Source organism: Pseudophryne corroboree, chromosome 11, assembly GCF_028390025.1.
Source record: "Pseudophryne corroboree isolate aPseCor3 chromosome 11, aPseCor3.hap2, whole genome shotgun sequence".
Taxonomy (NCBI): domain Eukaryota; kingdom Metazoa; phylum Chordata; class Amphibia; order Anura; family Myobatrachidae; genus Pseudophryne; species Pseudophryne corroboree.
In genome coordinates, this window is record NC_086454.1 from 146,954,413 (window position 1) to 146,972,743 (window position 18,331).

The 18,331-nt window shown below is 43.7% G+C and overlaps 1 protein-coding gene across 4 annotated transcripts in view; it reads left to right on the forward strand.

Annotated features, from left to right (window-relative positions):
- The window catches only part of FLRT1 (fibronectin leucine rich transmembrane protein 1), a 327,690-nt gene that overhangs the window by 131,236 nt on the left and 178,123 nt on the right, over positions 1-18,331 (forward strand). The window contains exon 1 of one of the 4 annotated variants that reach the window (XM_063944930.1): positions 16,354-16,603. The exons of 2 other annotated variants lie outside the window; for them this stretch is intronic. The gene's annotated coding sequence lies outside the window, so the exon portion shown is untranslated. Of the gene's footprint in view, positions 1-16,353; positions 16,604-18,331 lie in introns of those variants that run through there. One more of the 4 variants, XM_063944932.1, reaches the window with a different exon arrangement.

An 18,331-nucleotide genomic window follows, 5' to 3' on the forward strand; every position in this document is an offset into this window, starting at 1 on the left:
ATATCTATATTTATATATATCCATCTTTAGAATCCCCCTCTCCCCCCCCCCCCATCCCCCTTAGAAAAATCCTGCGTCATGGTTAATTACAATTTGGCCAAATACTGGGACTGATTCAGGTTTTCAAGCGGGTTCACTACGGCTGGCCGGCGGTCGGGCTCCCGGCGACCAGCATGCCGGCGCCGGGAGCCCAACCGCCGGCTTACCGACAGCGTGGCGAGCGCAAATGAGCCCCTTGCGGGCTCGCTGCGCTCGCCACGCTACGCGCGCCACACTATTTTATTCTCCCTCTATGGGGGTCGTGGACCCCCACGAGGGAAAATAAGTGTCGGTATGCCGGGTGTTGGGCTCCCGGCGCCGGTATACTGAGCGCCGGGAGCCCGACCGCCGGCATACAGAAGACCACCCTTTCAAGCAAAGCAAAAAAGCATACAACTAGGTAAAATCATGTATCGTGCAGAGGATTTAGATTTGGGTGGGTTATATTGTTTCTGTGCATGGTAAATATTGACTGCTTTTGCATGTAGCCACAAATGGTACTTTTATTTTACACTGCAATTTAGATGTCAGTTTGAACAGACCCCACCGAAAATCTAAATCTGTCTGCACATGTTACATCTACATGCAACATGGTTTTTCACAGTTTTGTGCTTTGCTTACAAACCCGAATCAGGTCAACTATTCTAAACAGTTTATCATTTTTTTTAGATGGCTTTCTTTAGTTAAATACGTTTTTAAACTGTTATATCTGATCATTGCTCTTATTGTCACACAATTATCATTGCTCTTATTGTCAGTTTGTCACACAACAGTTGTACTGGTACTATTTTGTCATCCACCTGAAGAATTGTACTATTGCGGGGGAAGTGGGAGGTTCAGATTGGCTGACCTACATACTCTCTGATTCGAGAAAGCTCCCCAATATTCAGGTGTCTCCAGGACATTCTGGAAGAGTGGGTCACTGAATTGCTTGTGCATGCAGTAATGCATAGCAACCTTTAGTGAATCAGTTTCTATATGTTTAATAGAATAAAAAAAAAAAAAAAAAAAAACTTATTTTTTTTTAGTTTAAATAGAAAAATAGTTTATTTTATTGGACAGACAACATCCAATATTGATGGTTATATATGCAAACACACAGAATCTACAATCCTTGCATTCGCATGCTGGAGCCGCCCATCACAGGGCAAGGCCGCTCAGAATGCAACCCACCACCACCCACTGCGATTGCGCAGAAATTGTGGATGCCCCCTGCCGGCACAGTCTGGCTGTGACGGCAGGAGTCCCACCGCCATTTTCTCAAACGGAGCGGCTGACACGCAGACGCCCCTAAGACGCCACCGGCATATCCACATTTCTCCACCACTGACCCAAAAATGCTTGGTCGCCGCCCCACGCACACGCCTCTGCCTGTCAATCAGGCATAGGCGTTCGCAGTTACTGCTGGCCAACCGCATTAACTGCGGGTGTATGTACAGGAGGGGACCTGCGCATGCGTACGCGGGTCCCGTCCCTGATTTTGCAGTCGCATTGCGTTTCCGGTGCGACCTGAATCAGCCCCTGTATACATACAAGTTAGGCCACCATGCTGACAGTCCCTTGATCAGGTGAAATCTGAAGATGTCTTGAACAAGTCACCTGTCCAAGCACTGCATAGAAGAGAGAGCCTCTGCTATCCAATAACAGAGTCTGCCCGTGAGATTGTGGATCTGTCTTTATGAAGGGAGGCAAATGCACAAGTCTCATAACTGAATAAATAGCATAGCACTATACGTCCCATCTGCTTTTGTGGAAATGCAGTTATTTATGGTATAGCCCCACAATTAGGAGTATGTCTATGGAGCAAGAGCTTGCCCTGGAATAATTTAGCAGCATGTAGCACTAAAAATCTGTGGCGCGTGTGTGTACGGATATATATTACAGAGCCAGTGCCCAGAAAGACATTAAAATAAATGGTGATGGCTGTTTAGTCATGCCGAGATTTGACTTCTGCAGCCTTCCCTCCCACTTTCAACCCTCGCTCAACAAAGATCCTTTGGAGGAGAGCCCAGGACAGCAGCGTTAAAGCTGCATTTTCACTGAGTCACCCAAGAAAATATCAACTAAATAAATGTGGTTCCAATAAAATGGACTGCAGACTACAAGGGCCTGAAACAAAAAACAGCCATGCAATCCACATTTATTTTTTAGGCATTAGCAACAGTAACAGGTCACTATTTCGCATTTCTCAGTCATGTTGCTGATACTAAACCTCTTATTAAGTAATTTCAGGATCTTAGTGTATAGTCCTACTTACAGCTAAAACACAATGTGGCTGATTCAGACTCACACGCTAGTTGGCCTCAGACTTGGCTGCGCTGCTTGCCCTGAATTAAATGGGAATCTGTCTGTATTTCAAAGTTGGCCTCATCTATGCAACTGCATTACACCCATGACCCATCAATCCAATTGTGAAAGCATCCACCTTCACTATTAGTGTGCACTTGCATTAACCGTATCCATTAGTGCAAGAGATGAGTCTGAAATCAGATGACAGTCTGTGTGTCACATCTGAGTAGCCAGCAATTCTGCTTACATGCCCAGTGGAGAAGCGGCCAGAGGTTCTTAAAGTTGTGTATGCTCAGCTACGGAGCATGCAAATTGTGGAAAATGGCAAAATCCATCTGCAAAATGGACTGCTATGCATCGCTGTCCCCAATAGGTCTGCAAAAAGTAAATTAGGGGTCAGGTTCTGTCATTGGAAAATAACGTTTATTTCATGAACGTTAGTTAGTTGCCTTCCCGCTATTGTAGAGAAGTGGGGTGTTCCTGCAGCGTGACACTTTGGTTCCTCCACATTGTGTGATACTGTACATTACGGTATAAAGAACCAACAATGAGCCACGCTAGCCAGACAATAACATATTTAGTGCAGAACTTGTGATTTATAAAGGTTACAAAATTGATTTCATTTTAGTTCATTTCAGTTCTGTTCTGTCACAGTGAGTATGGGGGAGGGAGGGAAGAAGGTTACAGTGCTGAAAAGAAGAGAAGAGATGGAAAGAAATGAGGTTAGGTAAACAAAAGAGAAGATAATGAATGGAAATAAATAAAAATATGTATTGGTTGCCCCATATTGTCCATGGCCACCGAATCCTGCTTCTCAGCTGTCCCTGAAAGACAGATTCCAAGGAATTAGTATTAGGTTTAGAAACATTATTGCTTAGTGGAATTCTATTCTATATACCCTAATAATTTGTCCACTTTCAGTGCTATTGAATTGCCGGGTCTGTCATAGTGCATCAGTGTATGTGCAACTGAACATATATATGGTTCTGGGCACACACACTCCATTTCATCAAGTACATGGCCAGGGGCGGATTGGGAACAAAAAGCGGCCCTGGAATAATTTGTACTAGTGGCCCCACATGGGCAGCACCAGAGGTGTAAGGTCTAGCCATGGCAGCAGCACCCACCCCCCCAAGACTTTCCAGATAGTGGGCATGTCCAGCATCAAGGGGGAAGTTAAAAAGAAATAAAATTAAATATTATGAGCACATTATATGATACACCTTTAGAATTTAGGAAACTATATAATTCTTTAGAAATATATATTTTCTTGCTTATTACACCAATCGTATTCCAGTCACTATTCACTCAATCTTATATGTCAGCCAAACAGACAGACAGAGCATACACTAGATCATCTGCAATCACAGGCTAAGTGGCAAAGTCATTTTCATATATGCTAATTATTTTGCATCTTATTCATTATGTCTATAAAAAGGACCACATGTCCTCAAACCAAACAGGCCCCACGGGTGTGTCGGCCCACCGGGAATCTTCCCTGTGAACCCTATGGCCAATCCGCCTCTGTACATGGTGCACCTGCTGCCTTCAATATGAGCAGGCATTGTGGTTCGGAAGTTACACATGAAGTGAAAGCCTACTGTCACCTTTAGCTGACCCCTCTGGTGACATTGGGGCTGCCTTTATTACAAGTGACACATATTTTAATTTGTTTCTTTAAAATATATTGGTTTGATTACATTCTCATGCATTGGATCACTGTTCATCCTCTTCTCCTCCCCTGAAAACACCTGTTTACCACTACTATGCAGAGCATCAGTCACCAGCACAAACCTCCCCCGCTGTCAGGTGCACGGGCACAGCTGTCCCGATGTGGAAAAACAGCTAAAACATGCGCAGTAGCGTGTCCGCGTCCCAAACCCAGAAGTGAAGTAATCGCATTAGCGAACACTTTACTTCTAACACATTCCAGGTATAGGGGGACATTTACTAAGCAGTGATAAGAGCGGAGAAGTGAGCCAGTGGAAAAGTTGCCTCATCAACCAAATCAGCAGCTCTGTATAAATTTCTAGTATGCAAATTATAGATGCTACTTCAGTGCTGATTGGTTGCCCAGGGCAACTCCTCCACTAGCTCACTTCTCCGCTCTTATCACTGCTTAGTAAATGTCCCCCATAGACTCTTATCTGAGCCTGTCCCTGTGGGTATTTAATGGTATATTGGGGCTGTGATAAGTGGCGATAAATTAAAATGATGGGACCAATTCGTAATAATTAATACATAATGCCTTATTAGCTGTTGATATGGGAAAACTTTCTCATGTCACTAAGCTGGTGTGATCATTCAGAATCATTGATGTCACATGATGCTTTGAGGAGTGTACTGAGCATGCTTAGCAGTACATTGGCTCTCAATACTCATGCATATCTATAGCTGCCTTGCAAATGGCTGACTTTATGCTGGTATATAAAATATGAATATGGAAGAAACTATACAGCTCTAGCACACACTGAATATAAATATATGTTGTTTTTTTAAACATACTTTATTGTTGGAGTGACAAAACCACAGTACAGTTGAGCAATAAAGTAGCATTAATAACAACGACAAACATCAAAGTACATTCAAGAAGGAAGAGACATTGTACAAAGTAACCATGTGTAAAGCCAATATTAGGCAATAGTAAACCACAGAGTAGGTGGTTGCATAATACAGATAAAATACAACTGAGGAGATCTACAGTATGGACCGCCCCTCATAGAGATCCACATTAATGGGTATGCAGAATAAGAATGGCAAATATCAAAATCAGAAGTAATGTGTGTCAAAAGAAAGCACAAAAGAGAATAGCATAGCCATATTACAACAGGGTATTTTCTTCATATCTGCAAGGATAAATATACTCCAAAAATGGCGCAGGAAGGTTTAAAAAGGTTGTCAGTAACCTAAGTTGTACCAGGAGATGAGCTGAAAACACTGCTTATAGTCAGATGATGCTTAATGTTGCCTGTATTTAGGTGACAGTGATACTGAGTTGCACAGCTACATGTCACATTTGTTTAAATGCTCTGATTACATTGGTTAAATTGTGCCTACAAATGCGCTAACCGTCTGGGTCATGTATGGGGATGAGTGGTGGGCTGCTGTAAGTGGGCTTTCAACTGCGGATCCCAGTTCTGGGATCTCAGTTTGACTTCTCTGTTTTGCTATGGTATCTGGGGGCATTTTATGAGTGCATGCGTTTTGCAGAGAACTGGGTCCTGAAGCCTTGTGGAGCTATTTCAGAGCAAGTGGGAGGTCTGAAGGACTTGTGGAATTAATGAGAGGAATGTAGGGACATTTTGGTATGAGTAACGTGAGTTTTGGGGCTTGCTGTTCATTTAAAGATTGGTGGGCCAGACCTGTGACTCTTGAAATAAATTGCGTTGCATTCTGTTGAAAATTAAGGACTATATTTATTAAACATAAGTATCTAATTTATCCATCGTAATAGCGGGAAAGTGTGATATTTATGTTTTCTCCATATTTAAGTGTAGTGAAACGTAAGGAAAAAAACTGATCTCACATACTTGTCACTGTTTCCTAAATACAATGCCTCCCCTATAGAATCTAATGGGGTTTTTCTTTTTCTACTGTTGATCGTTATATTAACTAGAGAAGAGATATTTATCTTTAGTCAGTTAAACAAACTTACTGTATCCCCATCTTCAGGTGGTGATAAGTAGACTTTGCCCTTCAGGGGCCTATTCATTTAACTAGTCGCAGGGTGGGCACAAAAAAAAACAACAAAACATATATCTATAGGAGGCTAGGAGGAGGGGACAATATAGGGAGCACCCAGCAAGGGACCAAACACCCCAGGAGATCAACATCACTGAGGCTGATTTTCAGAAACTGCGGAAGGACAGCCCGTTTTCGCTTTGACTGTCCCAGCAGTGTATTTTGGGGGTCATTCCGAGTTGTTCGCTAGCTGCCGTTGTTCGCAGTGCAGCAATCAGGCTAAAAATCGGCATTTCTGCGCATGCGTATGCACCGCAATGCGCAGGCGCGTCGTACGGGTACAATGAGCATCGTGAGTTTGCACAGGTTCTAGCAAAGCTTTCATTCGCACGGCCGAACGCAGGAAGATTAACATGAAGTGGGCGTTTCTGGGTGGCAACCGACCGTTTTCAGGGAGTGCTTAGAAAAACGCAGGCGTGTCAGGGAAAACGCAGGCGTGGCTGGGTGAACGCTAGGCAGGTGTGTGACGTCAATAGCCGTCCCTCCGTCGTTAGAATTAATGCACACGAAGAGTAACTACAGGGCTGGTCTTGTTTTGCACCAAATGTTTTTGCAGAAGCTCTGCTGCACAAGCGTTCGCACGTCTGCAAAGCTAAAATACACTCCCCAGTGGGCGGCGACAATGCGTTTGCACGGCTGCTAAAAACTGCTAGCGAGCGATCAACTTGGAATGACGCCCATTATTATAAATATGGCAAAAACAAACATCGGCTATTTCTATGTACATTAAGAAGACAATTTTAGTAAATAAAGCCCTATGCCATGACAAATACTTCTAAACTGATTTCCCATGATTTACTCTTCAGCAGCATTTAATATCTTCTCAGTGTAGTTTAACAAAATGTGTAATTCCCACATTGTCTATTCAAATAAGGTAAGACACCACAGCACACAAATAGGAAAGAGCTTGGTGTTTCCGAAACCTGACACAATAGCTAACATCAGGGTCGGACTGGCCCACAGGGGTACAGGGGAAACCACCGGTAGGCCTCACTGCCTGAGTCCCCACTCCTTCCTCTAGGGATCAGGTTCCAGACTGTGCACTTGTATTATACATGGTAGATATGTTGCATTACACTGCACAAGTCTATTGTGTATTTCAAGCCTCTGTGGAGGTTGGCCACACCCCCTTTGTAGGCTGACCACACCCCTAAATATGGGCCCCTATCACTGCATTCCGCCGGTGGGCCCTTCATGCCCCAGTCCGACACTGGTTACCATTTCAGATTAAGGTTTGAGGGGGCTCCAGGGCAACAAACTTATGGGGACCCTACTGTACCAATAAAAATGTCAATAGGATATGCTAGTGATGTTCTTAAAAAGTATAATGTGAAAATACTCCCAACACTACAAATGTGTAAAATACACTGCAGTTCACATTATGTCACAGAAACTTCAGTTCACATATGCTACAGTGCCCTCCACACTGGTGATGAAGCTATGTATGTGGGGCCCCCTGCATGTGAGGGCCCCCCGAACTACCGGCTCGGCAGAACTGTTGTTAATCTGGCACAGTTTCATTCTGACAAATTAGACCACCCTTGTGTAGGCTATAAACTGACTACTTGGCAAATGTAATGGGTTGAGGCTGAAGCAAGCACACTTGGCTTTTCTTTATAGCAAACAAAGGCAAATAGCGCTTGACCTTAAAATAGCATTTGTCTTTAGTAGATGGACCCCATGGGTTAACCAGTTCCTCAGACTACCAGTTTCCACAGTGTCTGCATCTTGTTTGGGCTCAGTCTCTGCACTTAGGTTTCTGGAAGTTGTGCCAAGTGCATTAGTGCTGGAACGCTATAAATTTAAAGAAGCCAGGAGCTCCGTAACTCAGCAAAGTCCATAGCGATTTAGTTGGGAAAACAACATCTCTCCTCTCTTTCCTATCTTATTTACGGCTTTGTTTTTCTCAGAGTTGCCCTCTCTGGATCCTGCTAGGTGGGTCCAGCGAGAGCAGCCCCCCATAAAACATCAGCACAGCACAAGTTGTTACTCCCTTTTCTCTCTCTCCTTCCTGTGTCTAAGAATCAATATTAATTCATTATCTTCAACACTTGCCAGATATATTTATTCCCCTCTCACCCCCCAACCCCCCTTCTCACGCACAAACACACACAGCTTCACTCCCAATCCATTAAGGAGCTTGATTTATGTGTCCCGTGGATGGTTAACAAATATTATAAAATAAAGCTATATGCTAAAGAATACCATACAATAGGTATAGTTTATGTAAACATCTATGTGGCCATAGCTGTGATGGGTGAAAGTTATCTGGAGGTCATAGTGGGTGTAAATAATGAAAGTTTCAGAATTGAAGGGTGTAAGAACCAAATAATATATAGAGGTATAAATATAGGTGTAAGCACTTAGAGGGTCATAAAAAGTGTACATTAAATATATAAATCTAGGTGCACTTAGACGGACAATATGTCAGATGTTTGCTGATGCAAGGCACTCATTGTGTCAGATGTAACAGGTTTGTCAATAGAATTTTTTTTAATTAACGTAGAAAACACTTGAAACTTCCAGACGGAGTGACAGACGGAGGTCTGACGGGAAGTGAGTTTTGGCTCAGAGAAAACAGGGAGAAGGAGTGAGGCAGAGGAGCAACATCTACATTCTATGAACCGTAAAACCATATTCTCATCGTCATTAACATGAGAAGTTACAGAAAATAATCCAGGCGCAATAGATGCGGCTGCTCATTTTATACATGTCAGGGCCTTTCTTGGTGTAGTACGAAACACCTGGAAATGTGCCCCATGTTTGCCAGTATGGTGAGATCTATAGGTTTTCCTTGAGATGTAAGTGCTTTTATGAATCAGTCTTTCTTTCAGAGCGAAGCTTAGCAAGGGGTTTGCATTCACCTCTTGGGGATGTGATCTGCCTTCTGCCGGTGATTCACGAGGACAAGCTGAAAGCAGGCTGTGGTGACATCGCAAATTAAACGTGACACACGCATGTCACTGAGCTACTGCACACATACATACACTTCTCTGAAACAGGGCTGGATCTTAGCTTACAGGAATGGATTAACCCCTCTGATGCACCAAGCGAGTAGGGCAACATTTAGCTTTCCGTCTGCCAAGACCTTGCACAGTGTATCTCCTAGTGGAGCAACTCTGAGCTTGGATCCGGGCTGCTTTCCATGTGATGAGCACAGGGAGGGGAAGGTTTATTTAGCCAGAAGAGAAGCAGAGTTCAGTTCTAAATATTTGATGTTTTAGGATCGTTAAGCATAATTAAATACACTGATGTTAATGCCGTCCGCTCAGTGGAAGTGACAGGCGATAACTGCTGCATTTTATGAGTCCTATGGGGAAAAACTCACAGACTTTCTTTGCCTCTACCTCTGTCTATAGAGCTGATGATGGTAGTGGCAATAGTAGTTTTGTTTTACATACAGGCCTGCTAAGTTCTACTCTGCAATGTGGCATGACACTGCCAAACAATATACAGTACAGTATTTTAAGTACACTCAAACTTACATTGCACACAACATCCTAAAAACATGGTGCTGAATCCTGGCTTCTAACAAAAGAGCGTAATTCTCCGGCATGTTAATGATGGGATGGGAGTGTGGTACTTGGCTATAATTAAAGACACCCAACCTCTGCTCCATTCTGTTTAGTATTGTTCACATTTCAACTGCGGTACTTAACATACTTTGGGGGCATTTATCAAAAATCGCATTTCCAATGTAATCTGGTCGCAATGTTAGCACTCAAGACCACATTACAGGATGCGATTCCTCAGGTGGGATGTAACAATGAACACCCACAGGACAGCAAGCTATAGAGCAGTGATACAATGCACAAATACACCTTGCACTAAAACACCCTAATGCAGAAAAATCCCACGTGCTGTACACAGATTTCCCTTTACACAGAGACCCGCTCTTGCTACACAACTGTAACACATTACCATTCCCAAACTATCTCTTTCCCCCTGCTGTTTTTCCTTTGACCCAATCAGTACCTTGAGAAAATCTCTGATAGGAGACACGCTCATAGTGCTATGAGAGTCTGTATGATCAGTTACATGGTAATGAAAAATAGTGCATTTCTAGAGGATGTTAAAGGTAGGAGAGAGGCCTGGTGTTGCAGTGTGTCACAGCGGAGATATCGGTCACCCTTGACGATTACTGTTGATTTATAGCAGAACTGTAAGTAGACATTTTTGTACCTTATGCTAGAAAGAGCATTGATCCCCCCTCCCCATATCTTGAATAGTGACAGAGCGCTGAAGGAGCATGTCCAAAAAAAGGAGTATGGGGCCGCAAGGAAGGTGTGTGGCCACACAATAGTATCCCCAATTCAACCTATGCCACACAGTAGTGCAACCTTAATAATAATAATAACCTTATTAACATTATACCACACAGTAATGTCCTTTATTGATGTTACTTCATACAGTAGTGCCTTTTATTCACATTATGCCACACAGTAGGGTCCCTTATTCATTTTACGTCACAGAGTAGTACCCCTTATTCACATTATGCCGCACAGTAATACCCCTTTATTCACATTATACCACACAGTAATACCCTTTTATTCACATTATGCCACACAGTATTATCCTTTTATTCACATTATGGGGCGGGATGTACTAAAGGAAAAATGCGGTAAAACCCCTGAAAACGGTGGTTTTACCATTTTCAAATGTTCTAAGACCCTACCACTGATTTTTCGCCGTCCAGGGTATCGCCATCTCTGGATGGTGATACCCAATAGAAGCCTATGGGCTTCTTATCGCTGACCGGCGCAACCCGCCGCCGCCCCTGCCGCAGATGCCAACCCCCCTCCCCGCCGGCATACCTTCCTTCAGGCAGCCCTGGTCCCGGAAAGCAGCCTCCTCCTCCCCCTAGCAACGCAGCCGGAGGTCCTTCTGGCTGCAGGGGGAGGAGGAGGCGTCGGGGGCAGCCTGCTGCTGCTTCCCGGCGTCTAGGCAGTATGAAGATCCCGGGGAGGTGATGGAGACCCCCCGCAGACCACCTCACAGGTATCGCGGGGGGCCTCCGTCACCCCATTGTGATATTGATTGCATATATTAGTACATATGCGATCAACATCGCTGCGATAAGCGGCGGGGGGCAGCGATGTATCTTAATACATCCTGCCCTATGCCACACAGTAGTATCTCTTTATTCACATTATGCCACACAATACGAACCCTTTATTCATGATATGCCACACAGTAGTGTCCTTATACAAAGTATGCCACACAGTAGTACCAATTATACATGTTACGACACACAGTAGAGCACTATATGCCACACAGTAGTATCCCTTATACAAATTATTCCACACAGTAGTAACACTTATACACATTATACCACACAGTAGCGTGACTTATACATACGCCATACAGTAGAGCCTCTTATTCACTTTATGCCACATAGTAGTACCCCTTATTCACATTATGACTCACAGTAGTACACCTTATACATGTTATGCCACTCAGTAGAACACCTCATACACATTATGCCATACAGTAGAGCCCCTTATTATTTTTATGCAACACAGTAGTACACCTTATACACATTATGCCACACAATAGTACCCCTTATACGTGTTACACCACACAGTAGTACACCTTATTCACGTTATACCACACAGTAGTACCCCTTATACAGTACATGTTACACCACACAGTAGTACCCCTTATTCACGATATACCACACACTACATTTCAATTATTAAAGAATAAGCCTAAGCTTTATCTAGAAGCACTACAGGACTAGTGGGTTTTTTTGTTTTTTTAATCAGGCTGTAATTTAATAGTTGAATTCTACTGTCAGATACTTGGCAGCTCACCTGCGCCAAGCGTCTTTTTCGCTTAAAAAGTTCATCTTTATTATAAATATAGCAGCTGGCAGCGACAAAGCAAAATTGCTAGCTTACAATGATCAATTTGATGTGCATAATTTGTATACCTGTGTGCAACTGAGTCTGAAGCTATGTAAGAAGTGCCGCGATGCAGTGGCTGTGGCTTTTTATCATGCCAAGGTCCATTGTGCTTCATCTGCAACTTTGTACATGTTTATAACTAATTCCTGTGCAGTTAACGTCCCTGCCCAGCATTTCTAGTACATTGTGAGTGGTGTTTTGCTGCATCTGCGATGTCAATAATACACAAAAGTTAAAGAAAAATATAATATGCTACTCCTATCAGAGCATCTTAGTTGCGCCGGACACCTGGTGTTGTATGGCGTACAGATGCTAGGTGTACTAGGACACATCTGTAACACTGCAATACTGACTATTGCGATATTATTGTTTGACGGGAAGCGGTTACAATACCGCTAGTCGGGATCCTAGAGGTCACAATGCCGATGCCGGAATCCTGACTAGCGGTGAAATGCCGCCGCGGGAATACCGGTGCCACAGGCTATTCTCCCTCTGTGGGTGTCCATGACACCATAGACATAGAATATAACCTGTGGTGAGCGCAGCGAGCCTGCAAGGAGCTTTCCAGCGCTCGCCCCTCTGTTGGCCAGCATGCCGCTGTCGGTATACTGATGGCCAGCATCCTGGCCGCTGGTATTTCCTACTGGACCTGTTTAGACACTCAGTCAAAATAACAAAAGTGTTCCAAGTCATACCGCTTTCACATCACAATGCTGGGTTGAACCCAGGAATTGGAAACTGGTCTTTACCGGGTGCGAGCCGACATTGGACCCTTTCAGACTGGCTTTCTGACCCAGCTATATGGCGGGTCAGATTGCCATCGGGGGGCGGGGACAGAGGCAGGTGTGAGGGCGGTGCTGGGAGATGAGATCATCTCCACGCCGCCTCTGCCTATACTGTGAACGGGTCCGAGTCGCATTGACCCGGCAACCCGTTCACACAGCACCTGACCTGGTAATAACCTTTCTTTATTCCCGGGTTGAAATACCTGGTCAGGCGACACGGGAATTCGGGAGTGACCCCTTTCACACAGCACAGCGAACCGTGTCGACCCGGCAATGTACCGGGTTGATACCGGGTTATTTGTGCAGTGTGAAAGGGGTATCAGTCACCTACACAACACAAAGCAACCACATAAAAAGCACTGCACACAACACTATAACAGTGGTGCCAGCCTATCCCTTGTTTAATACACAGCCCTACAACAGTAGCTTCCTCCATGTTTTTGTTGTATAAAGGAACAAACAAAATACAACAGAGTCCTCTGTCAACAGAAAAAAGTAACTTGCGCCCTTGCTGCAGCTTAATACCAACCCCCAAGAGCACAACTCCTTGAAATGAAATATAAAACAAAATATATGGGGTAGTCCACAAGCGCTGCAAATAACTGATCAATTGTTATCAATCCATCAAGATCCTATTTTCATATTCAGCTTCATGGGTCGCAAAGGTTTCTCAGACTTATACCACTCAACGATTTTTCAAAGGTTCGCACCTTTTGACTAACCTCCTCAAAGCGAGATATGTACGTCAAAAGGTTTCTTTAGAGATTCTTCTCATACACACTTATTTTCTCAGGATAATAGGGAATAGGTCCTTTTTGGCAATTAAAAGCAAGTGGAAGAGCCCATACGACCTGGGATATAAGAACACCACACCAACGCGTTTCGGATTCAAGATCCTTCCTCAAGGAGTGTTTGGTACCTTGGGGTGTGTGGTGGAGTAAACAATTCCCTATCAACCAGGGGAATGTATATTTTTTATTTTTTGTTTATTTTTAATGTTTTTATGGATATATCTGTATAAGGTACAATAAATTTGTGCATTTTTCTGGATATCCATTGGTTTTTTATCCACATATCTGTCATAATACCTGTGGTCACCAGTGGGAACCCTGGGATCTATCGACAGTAAAGAAACCTTTCAAGGAACATAGGGCACTGTTGTGAGGTGAGTGCCCCTTTTAAGGGACGGGGTTGTGGAACCATTTATCCTGAGAAATAAGTGTGTATGAGAAGAATCTCTAAAGAAACCTTTTGACGTACATATCTCGCTTTGAGGAGGTTAGTCAAAAGGTGCAAACCTTTGAAAAATCGTGGAGTGGTATAAGTCTGAGAAATCTTTGTGACCCATGAAGCTGAATATGAAAATAAGATCTTGATGGATTGATAACAATTGATCAGTTATTTGCAGCGCTTGTGGACTACCCCATATATTTTGTTTTATATAGGAGAGTCCTCTGGTTACTTTAGTATTAAAGGCATATTCCGGAGCACTTTAAAGAGAATATTTGTCCATTTACATCAGTCCCTGCCCCAGTGGAGCTGACAATCTATATTCCCTATCACATGTACACACAGATACATGCACGCTAGGGTTAATTTTTGTTGGGAGCCAATTAACCTACCAGTATATTTTTGGATTGTGGGAGGAAACCAGAGAACTCGGTGGAAACCCATGCAAGTACGGGACGAATATACAAACTCCGCACAGTTAGGGCCATGGGTGGTCATTCCGAGTTGTTCGCTCGCTAGCTGCTTTTAGCAGCCGTGCAATCGCTAAGCCGCCGCCCTCTGGGAGTGTATTTTAGCTTAGCAGAAGTGCGACCGAAAGGATTGCAGAGCGGCTGTAAAATAATTTTGAGCAGTTTCAGAGTAGCTCCAGACCTACTCAGCGCTTGCCATCACTTCAGACCATTCAGCTCCTGTTTTGATGTCACAAACACGCCCTGCGTTTGACCAGCCACGCCTGCGTTTTTCCTGGCACGCCTGCGTTTTTTCGAACACTCCCTGAAAACGGACAGTTGACACCCAGAAACGCCCCCTTCCTGTCAATCACTCTGCGGCCAACAGTGCGACTGAAAAGCTTTGCTAGACCCTATGTGAAACTACTTCGGCTGTTGTGAAAGTACGTCGCGCGTGCGCATTGCACTGCATGCGCAGAAGTGCCGCTTTTTTGCCTGAACGCTGCGCTGCGACCGAAAACAGCTAGCGAACAACTTGGAATGACCACCATGGTGCGAACCAATGACCTCAGTGCTGTGATGCAGTAATGCTAACCATTACACCATCCGTACTGCCTCTTAAGGTATATTCATTTTAGTGCTGTTTTTATAGGTGGTCAAAAAGTATATTTACCCAAGGTCCTCCCTCATGGTATCCGGTCTTTAGGTCAACCAGAATTAGGTTGACAGTCATTAGGGTGACCACTATTGGTCGACATACATTAGGTTGATATGGTCTTTAGGTCGACATGGTAAAGGTTGACACATGAAAAGGTCGACATGAGTTTTAAAAAAAAATTCTACTTTTTCTTACTTTACGATCCACGTGGACTATGATTGGGAATAGTAACCTTGCCCAAAGCATAGCAAGTCATGTGAGGGGACACAGTGCACTAATTGGGGTTCTCGGTCACTTTACAACGAAAACTACACCAAAAGTAAAAATAAATCTCATGTCAAACTTTTTCCATGACAACATTTTCCGTGTCGACCTCATGACCATGTCGACATATTTCAGGTGTCGACCTACTCACTGTCGACCAATAGTGGTTAACCTAATGACTGTCGACCTAGGTAGGGTCGAACTAATGAACCACACCCCTCCCACATAGGATAACATTAGACTTCCTTACACATAGGGGTACATTTACTAAGCAGTGATAAGAGCGGAGAAGTGAGCCAGTGGAGAAGTTGCCCATGGCAACCAATCAGCACTGAAGTAACATCTATAATTTGCATACTATAAAGTGATACAGAGCTGCTGATTGGTTGATGGGAAAATTTCTCCACTGGCTCACTTCTCCACTCTTATCACTGCTTAGTAAATGTTCCCCTAAAGCACAGATAAAAATGTCTCTAAACCCAGCACCATTGCTCTGCACTGGATATTTGGAAAACATGCACTGCACTTGTAGCCTAAGGACCCGGACTGATGCCTTCAAATTGTGTGTTTTGTGGATCTCCACACAGAGCTCAAGAGAACATACAGATGTGTCCAGTTACATGTTTGCAACAATACATATGCTTGCGGCATGTGGGTTTTGGCAAAGGCACCTCATTGTGAAGCCGTGGGTGCGACTGCGTGCACCCTGGTGTGGTATATCGTTACCACAATGTGTGCACCTGTGCGTACATATCGTAGGAAAGATGTAGCTAGACACATCTATATCAGGATACTCGGACATCAATTACAACTAAGCTATTATGAGAAGAGCCACATTTTATTTTCTTCTTTCTTTTTCTTACCATTTTCTGGTTACGATAGCTCTCCCTCTCTCTCTCTCTCTCTCCCTCTCTCTCTATTCCTTCTGCTCCTTGCTTCTCCCTCCCTCTCTTTCTCCTCCTCTTCAGTCTCAGTCTCTCCTCCTCCCTCTCTCTGTGCTTTTGCTGTAATGCATTTCACGCGGGTGCCCTGATATTCAATACAGTCTGTATTCATTCCCCTGAGAGGTTGAAAGAAGGGGGTCAGGCTACCAAGTGCAGTCCCTATTTCCGCTGGGGTGTATAAATGAAGGGGGGCTGATTCAGAGAGGACACTGGACTAAGGAAGAACCTTCTATTTATCTATCATGTATGAACATCTATCTACACGGGCTCCTGCACTGCGATGTACTGTGCAACAGTGGTGAGAAAGACCCATTCTATATGTTTCTACATCTCTGATTTTTTTTTTTCCATTTATCAGCTTTTACAAGAAATAGTCTATTGCGATGGTAGATTTTTATATTACTCATATACGTGTTCTCTAATAACTCCTTCTACTGCTCCGTAAAACTGGTTCTTAAACTATTTGTATTGTTCATTCTGCAAATGCTCCATAAATAATTTAATTGATATACATATAACCATTAAGTATCCAAATAAGTATTACTGAATATATGCCATGTACAAGGCCTCTTATTTTTCCACATATACTTGTGTATTTCCACAATAATCTCCATAACTTTTAAACAACTTTGTATAATTGGACCAACATTTCCAAACACATATTACTGTAATTGTTCTTTTAGCTCTTCTGTTTGCGACATATGACATCTCCTGTAAGTGAATATAACAATTCCTTACCAATATCTACCCCGAGCATCTGATACTATTGCTTCATACAACCAAAGGAACTTTCCTGCTGCACCTTATTTTCCCCTAGAGCCGTACGTGTCCATCTAATCTACTATCCACTTCCTTATCTGGATTCAAGATGCCAATCATACAACCCCATACTGAACCTTAAACGAGTGGTGTGATATTAATTTAAAGGGGCTCGCTCCACACTCTTGCCTTTCCATGTCTCCTCACGTCTGCTTTCCCCACCTCTCACCTCATTAAGAAACCTGCAAGCTTGACAAGTATCAAAATGAGCCTCTTGTTATCCTTCCTTTTCCCCACCTTCTGTTAACACATTAGGAGCTCATACACTTATATTCCGGTTCATCTGACAATTGTACTCATTATTACGAAGACGTTTAATTAGCCTGAGACGTTACTTGGGTTCACAGCGCACAGACAGCACTGTCTGTTCTCACTTCACTCTCTCCCTCCCTCTCCTCGGCCTGCATTTAGATTGTGTGTACGCCTCCAGGCTCCGTTATATCTGCCACATTTCTCAATTCATGACTGGTGTGTGTGTGTGTGTGTGTGTGTGTGTGTGTGTGTGTGTGTGTGTGTGTGTGTGTGTGTGTGATGTCTATTATGAGGCAGAAAATGAAAGGGACCAGCACACTAAAAATAACTAAACTCTATACACAACCCTCCAACGCAAAGTGCTTCAACATCTGGGTGCCTGTGTAGTTGGATGAATGTGTACAGTATGCTAATCTTACATCTTTGTGTGCAGTTGCTATAGATGTACCCTGCTTCTGGTACAGTATATGATTCCGATAATAACTTATGTGAAAACCTTTCATCAAGAAACAAAAAAAAAAAAAAACCTGCACATGTACAGTATGTATATTCCGGTTAGTATTATAATTGACTTACGTCTGTGACTTACAGTATTAGCTAAATGTTGTCTCTGAGCAAGTTGCTGTTGCAAAGTGTTGGTACTTACCTTGGAGGTGGAAGGTGTATTCAGTATAAAGGGGGGTACACACGGAGAGATCCGTGCTTAAAATCTAAGCAATCTTGCTAGATTGCTTAGATTTTAAGCACGGATCTGCCGTGTGTATGCCCTCCAGCGATAGCGATGCGCGGCCCCGCGCATCGCTATCACCGGTGCTAGATTGAGCCTGCATGCAGGCTCAATCTAGCGGGTCGCTCACTTCACCGTTGTGTGAAGTGAGCGGCCCCCCGTCGGCTTTTCCCCCTCGCTCAGCACATCGCGCTGTGCTGAGCGGGGTGAGAGATGTGTGCTGAGCGG